This window comes from Chroicocephalus ridibundus, chromosome 4, assembly GCF_963924245.1.
Source record: "Chroicocephalus ridibundus chromosome 4, bChrRid1.1, whole genome shotgun sequence".
In the NCBI taxonomy this organism is placed as follows: domain Eukaryota; kingdom Metazoa; phylum Chordata; class Aves; order Charadriiformes; family Laridae; genus Chroicocephalus; species Chroicocephalus ridibundus.
Window position 1 is genome coordinate 59,426,744 of NC_086287.1, and position 12,665 is coordinate 59,439,408.

The 12,665-nt window shown below is 44.2% G+C and overlaps 1 protein-coding gene across 5 annotated transcripts in view; it reads left to right on the forward strand.

Moving 5' to 3' along the window:
* Positions 1 to 12,665, forward strand: part of DIO3 (iodothyronine deiodinase 3) — a 71,527-nt gene that overhangs the window by 30,186 nt on the left and 28,676 nt on the right. Inside the window, exon 3 of one of the 5 annotated variants that reach the window (XR_010070805.1) lies at positions 2,343 to 2,534. The exons of 3 other annotated variants lie outside the window; for them this stretch is intronic. The gene's annotated coding sequence lies outside the window, so the exon portion shown is untranslated. Of the gene's footprint in view, positions 1 to 2,342; positions 4,648 to 12,665 lie in introns of those variants that run through there. One more of the 5 variants, XR_010070804.1, reaches the window with a different exon arrangement.

The window sequence follows — 12,665 nt, forward strand, 5'->3', positions numbered from 1 at the left end:
GGAGATCAAGGTGGGCTCCCATCGGTCCTTCCTGCCCTCTGGCTGGAAGTAATCAGCCAGCACACAGACCACCTGCAGGTACCCCAGGGGGGACATTTCCCAGCTCAGCCTTCCCAGGGCTCCCAAGTCACAGGGAGCCCTCCCACGCCACCCCCTTCAAAGCCTCCCAGCACCTTTCACTTTATGTCAAGGGCAACAGAAGTGGGGAGGAAAAAAGAGGGATGGAGCTTAGCGAAGGCATCTTGCGGTTATGGTCATGGGGTTGTTTAGTTTGCACGTGGGGTCGCGCATCACATCGCAATGGCATCTCCTGCTCTGTGACTGTTTTCTAGTCTCTTGACTAAGAGGCAATCTCCACAGCAGACATACCCCTGTATCTCTGAGATAATGTTACTGGTTAGAAGCGGACAGAGCACGGCCAGACAGGGCATTCCAGACATCAAGGGTTGCTTGGTGTTTTCAGGCTTAGCAAATATAAGGATTTTGTATGACTTTGCCATTAGTCTGGGGATTTAAAATCTTTGCCACTAGCACTCTTTTTTTTTTTTTTTTCTTTTTTTTTTTTTGTGTTTAACCCAAGCAGTGTCGTACTGTGCCTCTGCCTTCCAGTTAGTCAGCAAATGATTTCTTACATTGCATTCAGGATCTCACAAAACACTAAGACTACTTTGTTTTTCATTAGCACTAGAGGGGAAAAATAAACAGGCTGGGCTCATGGTTTATAATTGCATATGTAATTACCACTTTAAGACCACTATTAGCAATACAAATTAGCTCAATGCCCTTTATACCATCTCTGCAGAGCCTCTCAGAGCGCACGTAAGCCGTCTCATTGTTGCCCATCAGGCAGCCAGATTCTAATCTTGGATGTGCCGAAAACAGCGTGATGTACCTCTCAAAATTATGTGCTCCGCTTGCAAACACAGTGACCAATATTTGGAGCCATCCCTTGACATTCACCATGAAGCTGGAAGCAGAATCTGTCCAGGCCATCTTTCGGGCCAAATCCAGCTGGTAACCATTGTGTACCAGAGCAACTTTTCGTGGAGTTACTCCTGGTTTGCTCTGTTTTCAGCATCTCAAAGAATCCATGGGAAGAGGTCTGCTGACACCGGGAGGGCAGAGTTTGCGGTTGGCACAATCAGTTTCTTCCATATAAGTAGCAAGGAAGATGAGGAGCATATTGTCAATAAAACGCAGAAGTTATTTACAATTCAACTTCTAAAAGCTGCCATAAAGTAGTGAATAGCAGTGAATAAGTTCAAAGCCATTCTACTCTGTTTGGTTACTACTTTATTCTCCCAGAGCTCATATTTTCAAAGGGACAAAGCAGAGACACTCAGAGGAGAGGAAGTCTGATTCTAAGAAGTTGTAAAAAGAAATGCGTGGCCACAGATCAGGCAATAATTTTACGTTTCACATGTTTTCTGACCCTACGAAGAGCAGCTTTAAACTGTTGCTCTCCCTGATTTTAGCGGAGGCTGAAGACGACTCCACAGTTTACAAAATAGGGGGTGGGCGTGAATCCTGAAAAAGTAGATCCGTAACAAAATGTTGATCACTGAGGCCAGAAGGACCCCTTGCCTACCCCTCTGCCTGCGGCAGGATTGATTTAATTATTCTATAACTGTTCCTGTAGATGGGTGTCTGGCCTTGAATGACTCCAACGACAGTGATTGTCCAACGGCTCTTGGCAGCTTGCCCAACTGCTGAACAGTTCTTCTACAGTTTTGCCTAATATTTAACCTAAAACTTCCCTTCTGCTTCAGCCAATTATTATTTGTCCCATCCTTGTTGACTAATGAGAATAATTGATCCTTGTCCTCTTTATAACATTCCTTTATGTCTCCCGTTATTATGTTCCCCACACTCTTCTTTGCCTTTAGGCTAAAGGTGCCAAGTTATCTTAACCTTTCCTCTTAGATCTGAATGCCAAACTTCTTACCATCTTTCTTCCACTCCTCTAAATTCTTCAATTTGTCCACGTTTTTTCATACAGAACTGAATGCAGTTACTCCAGTTATGCTTTAACCAGTGCCAAGCAGAGCGCAATAATTACTTCAGTAACCTTACTGACCCCATCTAATAACAAAGGCAAAATGCAGCATGTAATTAAAATCTAAAAAAATAACTATTTTTAAAAGCTAATTGCCTTAACAATCAGAACATTCTACAGCTCAGAGAACACACACTAAAGAATTTAAAGGTTATTGTTCATTCAAAACATCTTCTGCAATTATATTCCGTATATTGTATTCTGGGCTATGTGCAGTTTTACTCCTATTAGGGACGGTCTGTACTGCATCTCTCACACTCCCTCCCCCTCTTTTTATTTCCTGCAGATTTAACTCCTAACAACGGCTCCATGGGGCCCTGTCTACACTAGGGATATTCACTAAGGACTTCCCACTGCTGAGAGCACTTCTCCAGCTCCACCAGTATGGCACAGCAGAGAGCTCCCATTCATGCTTTTAATCCTTTAGGCTGTTCCTACATCTTCCAGCCTCACTCATGTCAGTGGAGCAGAGCCAACGGTGAGGCATTTTTAGAAAGTTTCCTTTACAGGGACGATGTTTTCGTCTCCTTTGCCAAGTCCGTGGTGCCCTACCTTGAACAATCCCCTTCTCTCTGTTGGCTGGCTGGTCTCTTAAAAGCTCCTCTGTCCTCTTCACGTTCATCAACACCGTATATGCCCACCACGGTTCGTAACTGCACGGACTCCTGCTTTTCAGTCGCTATCTCTTCAGGAATGGAAATCCTCGTCACAACCCAGCGCAAACGATTCAACTTTACTATCATTTGGCTGACAACAGCCATTCTTGGAAAAAGGTTACATGAATTTCTGGAATCCCCCAAAATAAACAAATTTGGATCCATTAACAGGAATAGCAAACTCAGACTGCAAACCCACTTGACTAAGCAGAGGCATTTAATTAAATTCGATTACGCAGATAAGCAGAGATAGGACTGTTGTTAGTAGATGTAATAGTTTCTATTCTTGTTGCCCCATAGCACCTTAATTAAATTACAATTGTTCTGTTGGAAAACACGTCTGTGAACACCTCCAGGTAGAAAACACAGGAAAATATTGCTAGCAAAATAAAAATCAGATTAGTAGTGCAATATTGCATGGCAGATAGGACAAAACGGAATTGGATTAAAATTGCAACAGGGAAGATTGGGGGTTGACATAAGGAAAACCTAACTGCGAAGCATTGGAGTATGTCATCTGGGGAAGGAGTGGGGTTTCCCATATTGGATTAGCTTCTAGCACAATTTAAATGAACAGCTGACAGGAATGATACAGACATAATTGGTCCTACCTTGATCCACACTGATGATTGAGGATCTGTTGAGGACTCTTTCACCCCTGTTTTTCTGTGACTGCACTTTACTTTAAATTTTTAAAGAATGAAGTAAACTCCTGCTCTCATTTACATTCATCTGAGCCTCTTAGATTCTATAAAGGTTGCATATTTACAAATGAGATCAGAATTTGGCTTCCTATAGTAACACATTGCAACATGCCAGCAATTGCTCCATAACAACGAAAGAGCAAAGTACCTTGTTATATAGGTCTTGTCCCTCAACCAATGCATACAAGGCAAAATAATCAGCGCTTTTTATAGCGAGACCTCACCCAAGCGTGTGTGTAAAACCTTCTCGTATGGCTAAGTAAAGTAACACCTCCACACACCCTCCACCTAGAGAAGAGGTAGATCTGGAGAACCCAATCAAATCAAATAGAAATACCATGTGCAAATTTATAGTGTGTAACCAGGCATTGGCTGGAGTCCAGGCAAACACAAAATTACAAGACCTAGTACGCTTGCATTGTTCTGTGGTAGTTAGGTGTTTTCTTCCTTCTTTATTTATTACACTGTTCTGGAGAGAGATTAAATTTAATGGCTTAGTATTTAGTTTTTTCCACTTACCTTGAAATAAGATTTGCACACGTTTCTGTTACTAGATTAAAAAGCTGCCAAGTGGCTTTTTAAACAATTCTCGAGTTGTTCATGGCCTCTTACATACGAATTACTTCCCTGAAGCCACATTAGGAACTGATCGCCTGTCCCACACCAGTACAGCTTTACCCTCTTTGTCCAGCAGCAGAAAGGCACTTCTGCTTAAAACATGCCAGGACACAAAATCCCTGTTGTATTCCACGAGAAAGTTCTGCAATAAGACTCAATTTAAAGCCTATTTAGGTCAGTGAAAAGCTTGCCATCGACTCGGTGAGTTTTGGGACAGGCCCTTAAAATATAGGTCTTAAGGACAGGAAAGCCTCCGTGTTCACGGTAGTTCTTAGGGAAATCACTGAGGTCAGCAGAGGCTGATTGACTTCAGCAGATCACTGAGGTCAGCAGATGCTCAGCGGGACAAGAATTTTGTGCTGATCCAAAGCTATCAGAGAAATAAGAAGGTGGGAAGCCCGAAGCGAGTGTGTCCTCTCCACGTGTCATTCACCTGCAGGGTGTCAGCGCCGCAGCGACGGGAAAAGCCAAGCAGACATCCCTGCGCTTTGCAAGTGACTAAAGAGGTCAGCACTCCCGCATCGTGTAGAAACGGTTGCATGATGTGGTTTCTGTTTTTAAAATAAATTTAAGATTCCGTCCCTTAATTCACACAAAAGCTAACAAAATATGATGGGTTTTTTAATGATATACAAATCAATATTATAAAAAAAAACTAAGTAAATATTTCCCTTGGCAAGAAAATATAAAATCTCTCATTCTTGTAACGCGCAAGTTTTACATTTACACAGCGTAGTGTCCCACAATACCATAATGTGTTAGTACCATGAAACATTTTTAGCTGCGATGTCTTAAACAAAGCTTGAGTTACTGTCTGCAGTGCCCTTGAGCTATATGTCATAGTCTTCACAAGACTGAAAGAAAACACACAGAGCAGTGAGCAGTAACCACATTAAGGTTTAATGCTTATAAACACAGAAGGTTTAACACTTGGCAAGCCAAAATTCCCCTATGACCTGAAGACATGCAGATCGTGACCTGAGAATTAAGCGCCGTCTTAAGCAGTCAAGCTGTCTCCCTAAAGAAAAGACAAAAATAGCAAAAGACTAGCTGAGCCATTGGGTCGGCATATGTCAGGTGCGTCCAAGCCCAATTCAGAGTCGATCTGTAGCCATGTGGGGCCAAGCCTGACCTAGCCCAGCCTTTCCAGGCAGGGCTTCCTAAGAAGAAGGATTTTCAGAGGCACTCAAGACCCGTTGTCCCCAGTGACCCCCCAGGGAAGAGGAACATTTAAGCTATCACGCAACCAAAAAACACCACAAGAGAAAATTTCACTTTGTCCCGCAAGAAAGAGGAAGCTCCTGGTATTAGATGGAGGGAGAGAGACAAAGTTAAATTCCTTTCCCCTGCATATTCCTAGCCACAAAGATGCCCTCTTACCCTCCCTGTCTCCCTCCAAGGACTCCTACCAAAAGCAGGTGCCCCCATCCTGAAAAGCCTGGTGACAGAGGAGAAATTAAAATGTGAAACAAAGGTTTTGAACTAAATGTTTAAGGAGAGATAGGTAGGTCTTTGTTTAAAGAAAGGCCTGCAAGGCAGAGAAGTTGGTTTGGGAAAGATGAAGGTCATCAAAGCAACAGCTCCAAACATCAGAGATGAAGAGGAGGGAGGCATGCGGGGAGAAGAGGGGAGTGTGAAACAGCTGCCTGGGGGAGATTAAAAGGGATGCTCAGCATGCTCAAAACACTCTAATTTTGCCATAGTAGATCTGCTTGTGCCAAATTCCCACACAGAAAAATCTCAAGGACATGAGACCGACCCGGGTATCACATGTTTACTTCTCTTGCTCTCTTCGCTGCAAGCTGTGTTTAGCTTGTAAATAGACAAGGTTTCTATTCGCAAGTATTTATTGTATTCCTTACAAGATATTTTTAAAAGCTGATCAATACGAAGCTTATCCGTGAAGTTGCTATACAATTCCTGCTGGATTCAAATTGGACATTTCTCCGTTTACTGATAAATTGCCAAATGCTGTTACAAGGAACACTTAACTGTAATGAAATTTTATTCCCCAGGTGCTTATTACAGAGACATGTATATACACATATATGTGTGTGTATATATATATATGTTAAATTAGGCAACATAAGACATGCTCAGAAAGCAGAATTTCCAATCTGGAGGGAATCCTGTTATTTCAACTTTCATTTCCATCCTAAAACAAGCCAAGAAATCAAAATATCAATGAAATAAATCGGTGGAACTCAGAGATCAGAATAATTTAGGTTTGGAAATGTCTATAGACCAAATGCTGATGCTTCCAATTGAAAATATAATGGTCCCAGGCTGAAACATCCTGCAATATGATCCTGTTCTCCTCACATGGATAGAAATCAAGAATAATTCTGCTCGAAATCCATGAAGTTACACTGGTGGAAGCCTTGACACGGGTAATAAAAAAAAACAGAATTACAAGCGTTTTATAAAGCCAAGTGCTTTGGAAAGCTTTACGCTTTCAAGCTTCAGGGCATAAAGCAACCCAGGAATTAGGAGGAGAACTTCACGGTTCATCCCCACCGTGGAGGCCAGGCGGTCGCACAGCCTCACTGGGGCCACGGGGAGCGTGGCTGACAGCTGCTCAGGCTAAATGCAAGAACATCTATGTTCTCTTTTTTTAGCAAAAGCTGGGATTACGGCCCACATTGCACATGGGCTAGAGTATACGGTTTGGGAATGGCGGGGTCCGAGCTGTCTGCTGGGCTTCCCAGGCGGCTGATAGACCCAGGGAGGAGGCAGCAGCCCGCTCTGCTGCGGAAAGGACTGGCTGTCAGAAGCAGCCAGGCAAGCTCTGGCAACGTGCTCCCGAGGAAAGCGGAGACAAACTGTCTGCCCAGCGCGCTGAACGCAGAAGTCTTGGACCCGTGAGCAAAGAAACTCTCTTCAGACGCTTGACTCCTCTCCACGGTTCAGGAAACAAGAATTTAGATATATTCATTGCGAGGGACGCAAGGTGTCACCGCAGAAACATGCCATTCTACTATCAACTGCTCCTTTTATTGAAGACAACCCAAAACAGCTCCTCCTGTTTGGTGGTTTTTTTCTGTTTGTTTTTTTTAAACAAGATACTTTCAAAAGGCCATAGCCTTCAGGCCACAAGCTAATCTTTAACCACCCGCTTACTTTTTCTGAGCAAGCTGGCACCAACCATTGTTGGAAGTGGTCACTTTGTGGAAAAAAAACATGGACGTTCCTCCATGAAACTGGTTCTGTAGAGCACCCGGGGACAGCTTGAGCTCTGCAAAAGGCAAACGTCGGCTCTCTGCATCACCAGAGAGCCAACAGCAACAAAACTGACAGCTTACTTCTGACGAAAAAACAGAAATTGAGACCGAGTGCTACTGCCATCTCTTCCAAGGGACATTTCTCCTTGGTTTCCACCATCCGCTCTGATGATGGTCCTGTCTCCGGAGCAGCAGAATTACAGTGATGGGAAGCTGTGGTCTGGTCACCATTGGGCTTCAAATCTAGTATGCAATAAACAGTTTGAATCCTATAAAATTCAGAGCTGGGCATCCAAATTCAATACATTAATTTGTCCCAAATCTAGCCAGTTTAATGTCTGAACATGACTACAGCTGGTGTTTGTAGAAGCTGGTTAGGGAGAGAGACAAGAGCCTTTGGCATGCCTCATCTGCAGGCACTTAGAGCCCCACATTGGGACTAACTCTTAGATCTTATTTTTTTAAAAGTTGAGATCACCATCTGATAACGTGTAATATGCGAATGTTCTAAGGATTAGGCCACAAACTAAAAGAAAAGACTTAAGGAAATCAATGCCCCAACTTCACATCTGAGATATTTTTAAGAGGGATTTAAAAAATAAAAACCCAACAGCAGAAGAAGAAAAATTGTTTTTTTCCAGAGAAACGAGGATCCCAGCCCAAGAAAGAATGCAGAATACACTGAACCAGCAGTTTTCTACATAACTTCAGAACTAAGCTGAGAAAAGCAGGTTGATTTGCCCCCAACTATTTATATTTAGCTGGGGGCAAATCACTTCAAAGCCATATTCAATTACCACCTGAGTGAGAGAATGCAAAGGAAGCTTTTCAGTCAAAAAGCTTCCCGTGGAGTGACCTGCATTGTTCATTCCTGACTCATTCCCTGCCACCAGCCCAGCAGTCAACCTCCCGAACCACCTCCATCCTACAGTCTTCCCTAGCCTCCACAGTGATTTCTGTGAAGTCGAGCACAATGGAATTGCAACAAAACCAAACTTCCAAGTCATTGAACTCTCCCACAAAATATGGCCAGCTTTTTCCACACAATTCTACCAAAACTTTCCAAGTGTCAGTCTAGGACCTCAGACATCAGATCATTTCTCCTGCTCACTGTAGGAAATAGCATCCATTTCAGGGATTATTGAGAAAGCTGGAAAATCTGAAATGAATGAAATAACTTGCTATTAGGACAAAAAAAAAAAAAAAAAAAAAGTCCAACTTCAGAAACAAACTGGACGGAGCCAAAATTCAATGGAACTATATTTACTGGAAAAAAAAGGAAAGCCTGATCTAATCTCACCCAAAAGCCAACCACAGTGTCTAGACTCAACAGGATCAGGTTATTTTCCCATAGTATCAACACCACAACTAGAAACAGGAAGAACCGCGTCTGTCAAAAGAAGCCACTAATTTTCATTAAGTTTCCAATACAGCTTTCTGATCAAAGTGACAGTTACACTTCAGTAAAGTCTTTTGATCTTTTTGATGCTCAGCTGAATGGAATCATCACATCTTCAGAGCCATGCACACTGAGAACATAAATTCTGACTGCTCGTTGCTGGAGAGATTGCTTGCTATTTTTATTCTTGTTATTTTCTACTTTAAAAAAAAAAAAAGCTGAATTCTCTCTGTCAAAACCAACAGAAGGGTTGTTTAAAGGTATGGCAAGATATGCATTCCTTTAATGGAATGCATACAATAGTCTTTACAATAATTTGATGAGTTCCAGGAGTGGACTTGATACTATACAGTAAAGTCAATCATGCTGGTAGGTACGTTTTGCCAAAAGTGCAGAACTGTTTCAAGAGGTAGATTTCAAGAAATAAAAACATCTGACCAAAAATACACGGGGAGGGAAAACATGAGGTGTGCCTGAAGCAAACGGAGGTAGCATTAGAGAATGAACGTGACACAAACCAGCTAATGGTTTAGTAAAAAACACAACTAGTCTTGCAGGTTTGCATGCTGAAGTCTCCAAGCCAGCAGTCCCTGAGCTGTGATGTATAAACCGCCACTGGCCAACAAAGCTTTGGTGGCTGCCCGCTGTCAGCTGGCTGAGCATTGTCTTTCTTGTCCCAGATGTTACATCACACTGAAGATGTAGTTAATGGATGTCAGACTACACCAAGCCACTGCTATCATTGCCACAGAGGCATTGACAGAACTGCACATGGGGAATGAATCAGATCAAAGGGCTGAGAGTAGAAATTTATTTCACCCATCTATCTATACAGAGATACAGAGTAGTCCATGTCAATAAAAAAAAGAAAGAAAGTTTCTTTTGTCTGTTCAAAAATGTACCCCAGCAAGCTTGAGCGGTCAACTGGAGACCAAACCACGGCTGATATATCAGTCAACGCAGCATTTAAAAAGAGTTCACAAAGGGAAAAAGTAATTTTGACTCCTGGCGTAGAGAAATTCCTGGCAAAGGAAGAAACTATGCTCGACCCCCAAATAACCAAACACCCATCCACTGCATATGGAAATTATTCTGCCACCATTTTACTGCTCCAGCAGAGATGGTGTATGGCCCTTTCGAAGCCCTGGCTCTTTTCGAAGGCTATTATTTTAAACATTTTAGAACTGGGAACTGCATGGAGCTGGCAATTACGGAATTAGAGTGCAGTGTGGGGAATGTCACTTTGAAATCATTTAGCTCAGTTCATTTCCTTTTCAAGCTCAATAGAAAGCAGATGGAGCAGGGAGGGCCAACATGCCACAGAAGAACTCCTCAGGCCTTGGCCAGCACTCTCCTCCCCAGGACTTACAGAGGGGTCACCAAATCCTCATAGAGTTATTATCCTTTAGGAGAACCACATGCTAGAATTCATCCAGGGTCCTGGTCTTTGGAGCAAGTCACCTCACTCCAAGGTCTGTGTTGCACATTGAATGTTAGACCTAAATTGCGAACAAGGTCAACAGGGACACAAAGCTCACACCAGAAGAGCAGTGCAGGGGAGCCAGAGAGAGGCCAGCAGAGCACAGCAGGAAAATTAAGTGCTTTGGGAAAGAAAAGCTTCGATAGAGAGAAAGAAGCCTCCAAAGAGTTGTCCAATATGAAGGAAAGGCTGTTACCAAAAGAAAGCTTTGCCATATGCAGCAAGAGTTGGACAAGAAAGTGCGAGCTCAACTTGCAGCAAAGATATGTTGAGGTCAGGAGGAAAACAATAAATTAAGTGCAAGGGGAGTGAAGCATTGCAGCCTCTGTTTGTAGCTGATGCTGCATCAGTGGAGGTGTCAAGGAAGAGTTACAGGAATTTCTCCCAGGGACCATCTAGCTAAGTGTGATCTTGCCTCAGAGCGAGGGGATGACTTCCAGGGATGCTCTCCAGCACAACATCTCTTGGATAATTTAATAGAGCCTGTAACAGCTTGTACTTCGTGGTTCTTTTACAGAGAAAGAGGGATTCCCCAAAGGAAAGTAACGTATAATATGAGAAACAGATCCAAGTGCTGGAGTTGCAGTAGGATCTAACAGACGCACTGGGACTTAGGAAGTCCAAATCCATCCCCTGTTAATGTAACAGGAGAGTTATTCTTCTCCCAGTATCTCCCTCTTCATTGTCACAAATATCTGGGACAAATAAAGCAGAGAGCCCACATCACACTGGCCAGGGTTATTTGCACCAAACAGCCCCGTACCTATCCATGGACCTCTGAACCTACCCGTGCACGGCTCCAGTTTGACCCACACATCATGCTCAGCCCGTGTTTGCCCCACAGCACTAGCAAGCACATTAAAAGTAGGCCATGTTCTAAGCTTTCTGTTAGCCATTGTCCTACATGCAGGCAGCAGCATGATCACCACTGCTCCCGCTTATCTCACCACTAGTGAACAAGTTCCTTGTGCTCATCTTTCAGCCCTTGCTGCTATTTCATACTTATCAATAGATCTGCCGTCTTCTTCAAAAAAAAGTCCATTTGCTTGAGGCATTGTGTCAGATGAACAGACTTGTTCCTCAAGGGCAAGACTGATGCCAAAATAAGGGCAGCTGTCCCAGGTTGATGGCACTGACATCCTTCTTCCCTTTTCTGAGCCCTAAGCAGAAGGCTCCAAGGGAACCATGAACTATACCAGACAACTGCAAAAGAGCAGCTATCCAAAATTCTGCTCTGTGCCACGGGAGCTGGGGTTCTCTTCCTACCTGAGATATTGGCAACGGAACACACTTTAGCACCTGGGCAAACTCTGCTTGCCACCTCCTACAGCGATTGAGGCACCATATCAAGACAAGCATGGGTCTGACTGCCTGCGTGCTCTCAGCAGAGCGTGTGTTCAGCTAGTTGACCTCAGGATGACAAACCTGGGGAGACATGCCAGACAAGTCATTGCTGCCTTTTGCATAACCTGCACCAGGTCACCAACAAGCCACCCATAACCCAGGTCACCAATAAACCCATGCTGGCAGTGTCTGTCTTCCCCGTCTGTCTTCCCCATCTCTCCTCACATACCCCTCACAGGTAATGTCCCTTTACAGCACCGCTGCCAGTCACACAGGACATACAGAGGTTTCATCCCACTTCTGTTCCAGCCACCAGGAGCTTCTGGCCCTCTCCAGATCAGGGAGGTAGTCCCAGGGCTACCAAGTACACTCATATGTCCCCAGGCCTCCAAGTCAACACCATAGCTATTGCTGCCCTTACTTTCTTCTTTCCTACCTACTCATCTGCTTCTTTGAAGTGTGTCCCCACATATTCCCCTTCTTTTTTTAACCATCACTATAAAGAGACCTGCCCACCCACCACCCTGCAGAGAGGACTGACTCATATACAACAGGCCCTGGATGTCCCAGCAGCACAGCGCTGTTGCAAACCACCTGTACTATCAAAATACAGTATTTGGCATACTAAGAGGTAGTAAGCATGAAAAAAAGGAAAAGCAGACTTGCTCCCCAGCTCCTCCACAGCTGTGTCCTGATGAGGTCTGCAGGGTCAGCCCGCATGGCTGGTGCCTCAACTGCAGATCCCCTGCAGCTAAGGCAGGAGCTGGAGAAGGGCTTCACTGCCTGGAGCACTCAGGGCACTGGTGACAACATGGGGGGAGGAGGGGAGGTGTCACCATGTTGTCAATGAGAGCTGTCAGTCCTTCTCCTAGGCACTTGCTTTCTGCTTTCAGACCAGCATCTTCTTTCTCACCTGGGAGTTCAAGATCTCCACTCAGTTGTCTCCTGACATCAGGACAGCATCTTCACTGGCCTCAGGTGTCTTTCCTACAACAGGAAAACACCCTGGTGAGAAGGCTCCTTTCTTTTGAGCATACACCTCTGTATCTCAGGTCTGCCATGGGGGCAGGCCTGAGCGTGGCCAGGGCAGAAGCCCTCTTGCAGAGGGAAGGCACAGCCTCATTGCTCTGGGAATGCCACAGTGCTGCCCACAGTCCAGATATCCCGGAACTGCCCGGTGCGATGCC